At 32.4% G+C, this 9,670-nt stretch overlaps 1 long non-coding RNA gene across 2 annotated transcripts; it reads left to right on the top strand.

The window, feature by feature from the left end:
* The first annotated feature begins 300 nt into the window (after nucleotides 1-300).
* Nucleotides 301-8,238, top strand: LOC149795788 (uncharacterized). 2 transcript variants are annotated; one of them, XR_016422406.1, is made up of 4 exons: nucleotides 301-530; nucleotides 1,068-2,459; nucleotides 3,751-4,341; nucleotides 5,606-8,238. It is a non-coding gene; the product is annotated as an uncharacterized LOC149795788 (long non-coding RNA). The 2 variants fall into 2 exon arrangements; XR_016422405.1 differs by having other exon boundaries at nucleotides 316-530; nucleotides 2,286-2,459.
* The last annotated feature ends 1,432 nt before the right edge of the window (nucleotides 8,239-9,670 follow it).

Below are 9,670 nucleotides of genomic sequence, written 5' to 3'. Positions count from 1 at the left end.
CAGTAGAAAATAAGATAATAAAGACCAAATTAGCAAATGAATCGGTATGTATAATATTTAGTGCAGATATCGTTGTCTTCTTCCTTTGATTAGTCTGTAAGGTATAAGCTCTTGCAACTAAAACTATTACAAAATTTAATAGACCATCTAAGTGGACATTATTTCTTTAATAAGATCATGGCTTCTATTGCACAATTACAAGACCATCGTCATGCAGAAATGACAGGACTACTACACTCAGTACCATACAATGTACCAAACGCGTGAGATCACCCTATACAGTCACTCAAGTTGGCCAAATTAAGGAGTGACTTCTACTGAGTCCGCCATTGTTATTTAAACGTTGTCATAGACAATCACCGCTGACCGGAGATGCTTAAAGACTTACGAGAGCATGAATATGCAATGCATAGATTGTGAAAATGGTTCTTCGTATATAGTACGTGACCCTTATACATTAGCTGGCCCTGGATAATTTAAGATAATTATGGAGGCGTTCACATACGAGAATATTTACTATGATGACTGTTGTGAGTACACTTAATGCTTTATCATTTCAGACGTTATAAATCGATTGTTTGTACTTTGCAAAATGGTTACATTGAGATGACAGTTGTTTTCAATAGTTCCAGAAGAAATTGGGGCGTAAGCGCAGAGGAGTGTTTAAAATGTTGTAACTGCACTGCTATTATTCTCAACATTTCATCATGATATGAATCAGAAATACTTTAACATATTGCATTAACACCATAGAACAAACAATATCTTTGTTATAAAAAACAGTCTAGTATATTTGAATTAATGTTTGTGTTTTATAGTTCTTAAAGGGAGTTGCTAAAATACTCGTTTTACATTTTAACTCTTGGTAGATGTGGTCTCAATAGATGTATGTCAGATACTTAAATGGAATGGTTGAGGCTAATATTGAAATTTGGCACAGAAAACTGTATAAAAACGACATACGAAATAATGAAATATTCGTTAATCACACACATTGTAAATTACGCTGTCAAAAGATATAGTGGTAAGATAGTACTAGTTACTTTATTTATTTTCTGATCAATAAGACCACCTGGAAGTGTTAACATTCGTTTTGTATGCTTGGGGTTCGATCGAAGAGGACTAACGAAGCAAAACGTGTATCCTTAAGAAAAAGATGGAAAAAAACATATTGACCTGTAATTAGAAACAAATATTCAAATATTATAGAATTGACGAGAACAATATTAATGAATGATAATCAGTGTTGGTTAAAATTATAGTCATCAATTACATTTATATAAATGAAAAACAACACATGTAGTTTATCAGCCATGTGCAATATACAGGCAAATATTCAACCTAACTGTTTGTGAAGATACAAGTTGTGCATATCAGTCCATGTCGTTTATGTTTGAATACCGGCTAGTTAAAACAATTTATATTTGGCCCACATTCGATACAAATGTATGCTACACTTTGATCATTACGAGTACATTGCTTCAGTTTTCTCAATCCAGTATGATTACAACGAAATGTTTTACAAGGTTGTAATTAATGTATATTCATAACCTTATCGGACGTGTTGGAGCTACAGTGTCATCCTTCTAACATCTTATATAAAAATGCTGTCAAAAATTAAATAAGTAAACATAACAAACTTTAAAAACAATCGATTCAGTTTTTGCTGTTTTGTGTTGTTCCATTGCTTAAGATAGCTACAATCAATACACTACATAAAACGTAACAGCTTTATTTATCTGTTCGTTAACAGCAACATTATTACTTCAAGCGATAAAACACAGCATTCATTCGTCACTTGTCTAGCCATCGCTTTATTCCGGAAATAGAAGTAGACGGACTACATATACCTCGTACCTGTCAGGACAATTCTTAATATTTAAAAACCTTTATTGCAATCCTTTGAAAACGCTAGCGTTTAGCATAATCAGTTTGCAAATGTTCTCTAATTAATGTCGATATCGATGTCGTACAAAATAATAAGAAATCAATGAAGATACGAATATAAGAGGCAGATAATCATCAAATAATATTGATACGTGTATAATTTCCAAAGACCAGTTGTTGAAAGCGGATGCATAACATACTGATTTTTGTCTGCAATGTTTGTGTTGTCATCAATTAGAACAGCTCTTGCCTGTATGCATTATACCTAACACGTGCAATGATCGCAAGTGAATCTAAGTTTGCAGGTACAATGAAACTTGATATCAGTATATAATTTTTATTTAGGTGTATGGGTGTATATCTCTTACTAAAATGCATCTACCAATATGTAATTGCAGCAATAAAGCATAGTTTATATATCCTCAAGCCGGTAAGTAAAGGAATGAAAACCCAAGAATATGTGTTTCGGATCTTCTGTGCAGCAGGCCTTATTTTGAGCCTCGTCTACATTTTTTTCATAAAAGAGATATCTGGATTGCAAAAGGCCAGCACAGACAATCAATATAGATTTGGTAAGTCAATCTGAACGTTTCAGCCTTATTTTTCATATTTCTTACATTTTTGGACACAAAGTCAATAATAATAACAATGCTAATAATACTACTGCTGCTACTACTACTACTGATAATAATAATAATAATAATAATAATAATAATAATAATAATAATAATAATAATAAAAAAATAATAATAATAATATGGAAACATTAATTAGTTTATGAGCCATATTATTAGCATTGACATACGTGAATCGTATCGTTTTTCATTTGATTCAATTAGATACCAGCATTTGTTAGGTGACGATATTATCAAATTACATATTCATCTGCACCCAGAAAAGCAAGCATAATGAATTATATAGTGAACTGTATACATCATGTTTTTATGAAAAACGTACTCGTTTTATAATAGTCATTAGAGCAGTATAGTTACAGTAGGAAAGTGCATATGTTTACGAGTATTTGTTACACAAGACCATAAAGTTAGAATGTTAAAGCAATGTAATATATCGTGTTGATTTAGTAAAAGTTGTTTCACAATTAATTTCCAAAGTTTTGTTTTTCAAATAAACTCTCGCATTTTATCCGATATATCTTCACAAAAGGGTATATAATCATTCATAATTTTAACACAGTTGGCTTCACAATTGTGTGATCAAAATCGACAGTCCTTAAGATGTTAAATCATCTACAAACGTCGAAATCATTTTTTGCAATAATACAATTTAATTCATCTTCAATGCGCCTTGATTAATCCCATATATATATATATATATATATATATATATATATATATATATATTGTGAAAATCTTCGCATTGTTTAAAGTGGCAATATATACTAACACCAACACATTTATCAGCATATATAATCATTATTTATTAACAATAAGAAGTACCAAGATCCAAAAATACGGTAATATGATATGAAATATATTATGTAAGTGAGGTATGAGACGAATTCAATTATATTTGTAGGCGTAATCAGACGCAAATAAATAGATACATATATAACAAATATCTGAATCTCCAAATATATGTTTAATGTAATTAAAGGCATTTCGAGTAATGCTGGTAAATTATTAGAGTTTCTGTTCTTCCGGATACGACCAAAATAACCTTTTGCTTCAGGTATTTTTTTGGAAATATAACTTCATTGTTATCCTAGTGTACCGCTCTATAATATGAATGAAATACAAGTATGTTCTGTTATGTTGATATTTTGATTTATGTGTACTACCTCTGCTATATCATCTACGTAAGAATGCATTTTCATATTATCTGCATGGTATTTTTTTCCGGCAGACGAAAGAATGTTACATATGTCAAACCGAGGTTCTCAGAGCAGTTGGAGAAATGTTCTTATGAGATGCTCATCTGCGAATAACATAACGGATTGGTCCTATAAGACACAGCTAGTTTGTCACGTGTTTCCATCATTTACTCAACTAAACACGAAGAAGAAACTCATATTAAAATGTTATGGCTGTAAAGGAACCATCCAATACGACACGACTGACCATGCTTCAGATGGATTTACGATACGATTGAATGACATACATCTAAAACAATATCTATGCGGCGTAAATGATCATTGTTGCATGGGAAACAGGACAGTAGTATCAAACGTCGTCCATTACGCATGGTATTCGTGTGAACAACTTGGATGCGTCCCCTTCCTAATCTTCATGAGTGTCCCGAGATTTATAAAACTATGTCTTCTTTCGATTCATGGAAGCACCTTGTCCTCTGGGAACTATTTGGATTGTTTCATCGGCATTGCAACAAATGCTATTCGTGTAAATGTAAGAAAGGAGAGTCCTACTAGTATATTTGATCATAATCTGAAGTTTGAGGATCAGTTCCTCCATGCCAAGACGATAAAGACCCTTACAGGTAACTTATATATGGCAGGCTTCTTATATATGTACATGTTTCTTACAACTTTAAATTTAATCGTCATCAGGAAATTATGGTATTTTAAGTGAGACAACCATTGTTGTATAAGAGATATCCGCCATAAAAGTAGTGCAATTTTATTGAATATAGTCGATATCTTGAAACAAGACTTCTGAAAATGGTATGTGCATGCCTGAAAAATTTAATTCGCGAATCTTAGTATCAGTCAAGATAGGACATACTTATAAAAACTAGGTAGTTATATGTCTGCTTGATGGCTCATGTATTTTTCTTTGTTTGCAAGTAAATGTTTAATTCTTACGCATTTGTCAGGATATACAATACATTAGATGCTAATATCGTCAGGTTTGTTGTTATGACTGCACTAATTTGTTGATTATAGTTTTCTCAGATTTTTTCTAAACACCTTGTGCGAGTAAGATATCATTGTTCTTGTAGTTAGAAACCGCAGCATCATGATCTACACAAGACCCAATAGGATGACCAATGTACATGGATGTTAATTGACTGGTTCTGAATAACTCATGATAACTATATAGACTGGTCATTTTATTCAAAGTGTACTATTTTAGAACATTTCTACATAACTTATTCTGACTTATTCTAAGTTGTGTCCCAGCTGTTAATTAAAAAACATAGAATACATAAATCCTAAGGCACCTAAACCTAGAATGAAGTAAAGAAGCATTTAATATTAAGAGGTTATTGAATGTAGTGATACATCAGAGGTACAGTTCTTTGATTATGTATCCCTTATGAAAAAAGAATATAGGTTGGACTTTGATCATTCATCCTTCGAATATAGCTTCCATTTAGGCTCAGTCAATAGTGTTTATATTATTTGTTTGTTAGTTTGATTATCTGTTTTTATGTTTAATTATTTGTTTTACAAACGTATGCAGATAAATACAGAAAAAGATCAGTAGGAAAGGTTCCTCAGTAATATAATGTGACACTAGTAGTTCGTGAGCACCAAGATAACATGGACATACATGTTGCATTCTTGCATGGAATATATTCCTTCCATAAGTTTTAATTGTATGTTGCTTTCTTAAGCATAAACAGGTTAAAGGTGAGAGGCATTTGTTTCTACAATGTTTCATATTTTAATTGTATTACTGCCATTACACTTCGTTCAACCGTTGTTGTGTACATTTTGAGGAGCAAGCGTTATATATAATCTAAGTAGTTAGCTTTTGTTTTGGTAGAGTTTAAATACAAACGTTTCAATTTTTTCTAGCCTATGGTGGAATATGCTTGGCATATGATGGAATCATCTTGAGACCGTTAAGACCTCCGATAATGTATAAGTGTACTAAGGCTCATGATCTGATCATGGCGAATAAGGGTGCTGTTTTCCTGAGACTGTGGTATACCAGCTAAGCAACACAACTACAGGGAAGACGGGGATTCAACGCTCTGAACTTCCATGATTTAGCTATGAAAATGACATTTCGAATGCATATAAATGAATATACTTTTGTTCGAATGTCTTAGTCAGATTGGCAGCTAACCATAACAACAAGCTCTGTAAGAAGATAAATCTGTATTGGAAATAATAAAGATTATGCATTAACTTGTGTAGTAAGCGAACTTATAAATTGCTTTATTATTATTGTCAGAGATACGAAATGATGTGGTCTGCAGGGTGGCAACCGTACATTTTCACTACTCAATGACATAATCATCATATTATTAAGTTAAATCAATTGACAAAGATTAAATTGGCATTTTACATATTTTACTTAGCCCGCTAAATATTGTATGTAACGTCTTATAAACATTGCTCAATACCAAGGAAATAACTTCGTTAACATTGTTCAATATAAAATAACTTCGCTTATAGCGTTTTGTAATTTATTTGTTGTCGTAATTTTCAAATACATGATGACATTGTTTTGACAGAAGAAGGTATATATGTATGTGTCAGGGGTCTTCTATTATGTTCTATACAGATTAACATGTTAATCAATTTTCTTCCACAGCAAAATTCTAGAGCATCACATCAAACAATCCTTCAATTCTTTGTTTGACAACCATATACCAATAGTGTTCAGAATTGTGTGAAGTCCTAGATCACTGAATTTCACCCAAGATCATTAACCATAACAAATACGAGTAACTTAAACCAACTAATCTGCCCCATAGCACACGCACTTTCAACATTTTATAAAACCACTCAGAACATTGACATTCACTCTAGGCCACCATCTGAATTAAAGTTTTAGGTCGCAATGCGGATCCGACGCAAAGCTACGTTAACTAAATGTTTTCAAATTTTGTAAACAGTGATACAAATACTTAGTTTTCTGTTACAGTTATTATTATGCCATGATATACACAATACAGATATCAGATACACATAGAATAAGGTCAGCAAAAGTGAAATATTTCTTAAAATTCATTTAAAAACAAAATAGACTTTTAATTGAAGTACAGCAGTATTCTGCAAAGATGCTGCTCTATTTAACCTGTTTAATTTGTATAAAACTGGTAACTTGTGTTGCGTTATCATTATTACATTACCTGACAGCATGTGTTTTACGCAAATGTGCATCGCCTTCATCTGTAATATAAATACTAAATAGTTAGTTCCATTCATATTTATCTCCAACTGGAAAACTGAAGCACCTCGGTTTTAAAACGAACTGCTCACAACTGAGGAACATAAACATGCAAAAACCAATTATATATTAAACAAAACTTTCATAATACATGAATAAAAATGACAAGTTTTAAATCATAAACTACTACTAATATGTCAAGAGAATTGTAGGATACATATCTAAAATCACCTTTACTTGAAAAGTAATATGACATTTTGAACTCGGCTGAATTATAATTGTATGCAGTAAGAAAACAATTTAAGGGTTCATGGTATCAGAAAACATTAATACAAAATCTCTTCTATTGTGCACGAGTTATCCATTACCTTCACATAAAGTTGTATAAGAAACAATTAGCTCCAGGAAAACGTAGGGAACATTACAATGGTCCCTAATGTTTACGCAACACATGCTAATCGATATAATAGATGCACAATATGCAACATATGTAATATTTACATTGGTACAATTTTAGACAACGGAAAACTAATTTATCATATAGCAATATTGTTCGTGTTGATTGTCTGAACTGTTGTATCGTAACAAGTCACGTCTTCAGTTTGATTTTCGATCTTTAAGCCGCTTAATCTTTCATCATATTGTGACTCAGCTTACATTTACCTGACGTGTGAATGAAAGGATCATAATATATTTTGTACGGTCTGTTATTTATCGAGAAAACTGGGCATTTTCAACAAAGTATTACAAATGTTACATTATGTTGTACCTCTTGTAAATCAATGTGAACTGAAACTAATGCTGCCTATTCTGCATCTTTACGCATGGTTCCTCTGTTGATGATTTTGTTATTGATGCTAAGTTTTCTTTGTCACTATAATCCCTGTATTTTGCGCATAGATAACAGTGCCCATTAAGAGCGTGATGACATTCCACATTGTAATTTCTATCAATAATTATTTTGTAAGGACTGGTGTAAACCTTTCATCAAAACAACTAGCATTCATATAGTCTCTACACTGTTTAACATTACGGTATGGTGATAAATAATATTTTATTGTAAATCTATTCGACACGATGCGATCAAGTAGTATACATTTTTGGAGGATATCTTCTACATGTCAAAAATATATTTTGCTTGGTTACATATAATTTTGTATACTTATGAAGAAATTATCTGCATTGTTATATAATGCAGTGTCCAGAATGTATAAAAATTGTTTCCCTTTATTCCAGATCTATATTGTTCATTGCGCCTATACAAACGTTTATGACCTTATCCTTTTCAATAAACTAGATGAGCTTACCATGTCTGTACTTCTAAGATATTTTTGTCAGCATTTCTTTAACATTCCGCTGTTTGCTTCCATTCATTTCCAATCTATCTCTCCAGCACTTCATACTATGAATAGAATTGCCCAATTCGATGACGCTTCAATCATATTCTACTGATTATTATTGGAACACTGATATATCTAGTGTTGCATTGTTTGTTTCCTCCCATACGGTATTACCCAATGCAATGTCATGCACATTCTCGTTATCAGTGTTAACTTAGTGATTATTTGCAAATTAAATTATTGTAAATGTTTTCCGTTTGCTACTTGTAGGATCTGTACTTACGTTGTAAGAAGGTGTCATCTCTTGTTTTAAATTGGTGAATTACGTTTTCACGCATTCCGTCTCCTGCATATTGTATTATGTTTGAAAAGGTATTAATCTCTTTTTCTTGAATCTTTATGCTGGAATTAAAAGACAAATTAGGAATTTTCTCCTCTATACAAAAACGATTTCAAAGTTAAACACCTCCGATGAAAGTTCAAAAAGACCTTACACCATACACTCTACAATCTCTTTTTGGACTGCTACAGTAGCCTAGTGATTCGAGCGTCCGCCTCGGATGCGGGAGGTCGTGGGATCAAACCCCGACAAAGTCATACCAAAGACTTCTAAAAATGGTACTAACAGCTGCCTCGCTTGGCACTCAGCATTAAGAGGCTAGTGTTTGGACGGATCGGCCTGGTTTAAGGATAATGTTACTGGGTGGGACATCATGCTACATGTCTGCGGCATGATGCCCCAGTGCTAGACATCACTATGAGCTGCCGCACTGCATACATCGTAGTGATATGACTGCAAAATTGTTAAAGCTACGTGAAAAATAATACCCCTACAAACACATCACTTTTCGGACAAGTACGTACCTTGTTCGGTGATAGATTTAAATTTGCTTTTGATATCATCAACCCTACATTTATTCATACTTGTGGGAGCTTTTTAGAGATCTGAATATGCTTCTGAGTTACAGTTGACATTTTGTATCACCGATATTATTGGTAATATCCGGTTCAAGCTGAGTGTTGCTGTTATTTTTTTTTTAAATCGTGGCATCTAACTTTGAATTATTCATTCTTTGTTTTTATGTATACTCTTACATTATGTGCCTCTTTATTGTCTTTGCTCATGTTTGATTTTTATATTCATTTTCAGTTTGATTGATTTCCATTTGTAAGTGTCTTCACATACTTTTATGACAAATTGTTGTGACGATCGTTGTGCCAGAGTATGGTTTTAGCTACTAAACCATAATGCGCTGACACTATTAAATGTAAAATCTAAGTATACATGTGTACTGTCAATTGATACATGAGCTATTTAAATGCAGCAGCTGTGCTTTTACATGCAATGATTACATTATGTAATGACGTTACATTATGTATGACGGTGTATAGGTACTAAGT

The sequence above is a fragment of the Sinohyriopsis cumingii genome, chromosome 7 (genome assembly GCF_028554795.1).
Source record: "Sinohyriopsis cumingii isolate HCF-2022 chromosome 7, ASM2855479v2, whole genome shotgun sequence".
Taxonomy (NCBI): domain Eukaryota; kingdom Metazoa; phylum Mollusca; class Bivalvia; order Unionida; family Unionidae; genus Sinohyriopsis; species Sinohyriopsis cumingii.
This window is presented reverse-complemented; position numbering and strand designations above follow the sequence as displayed.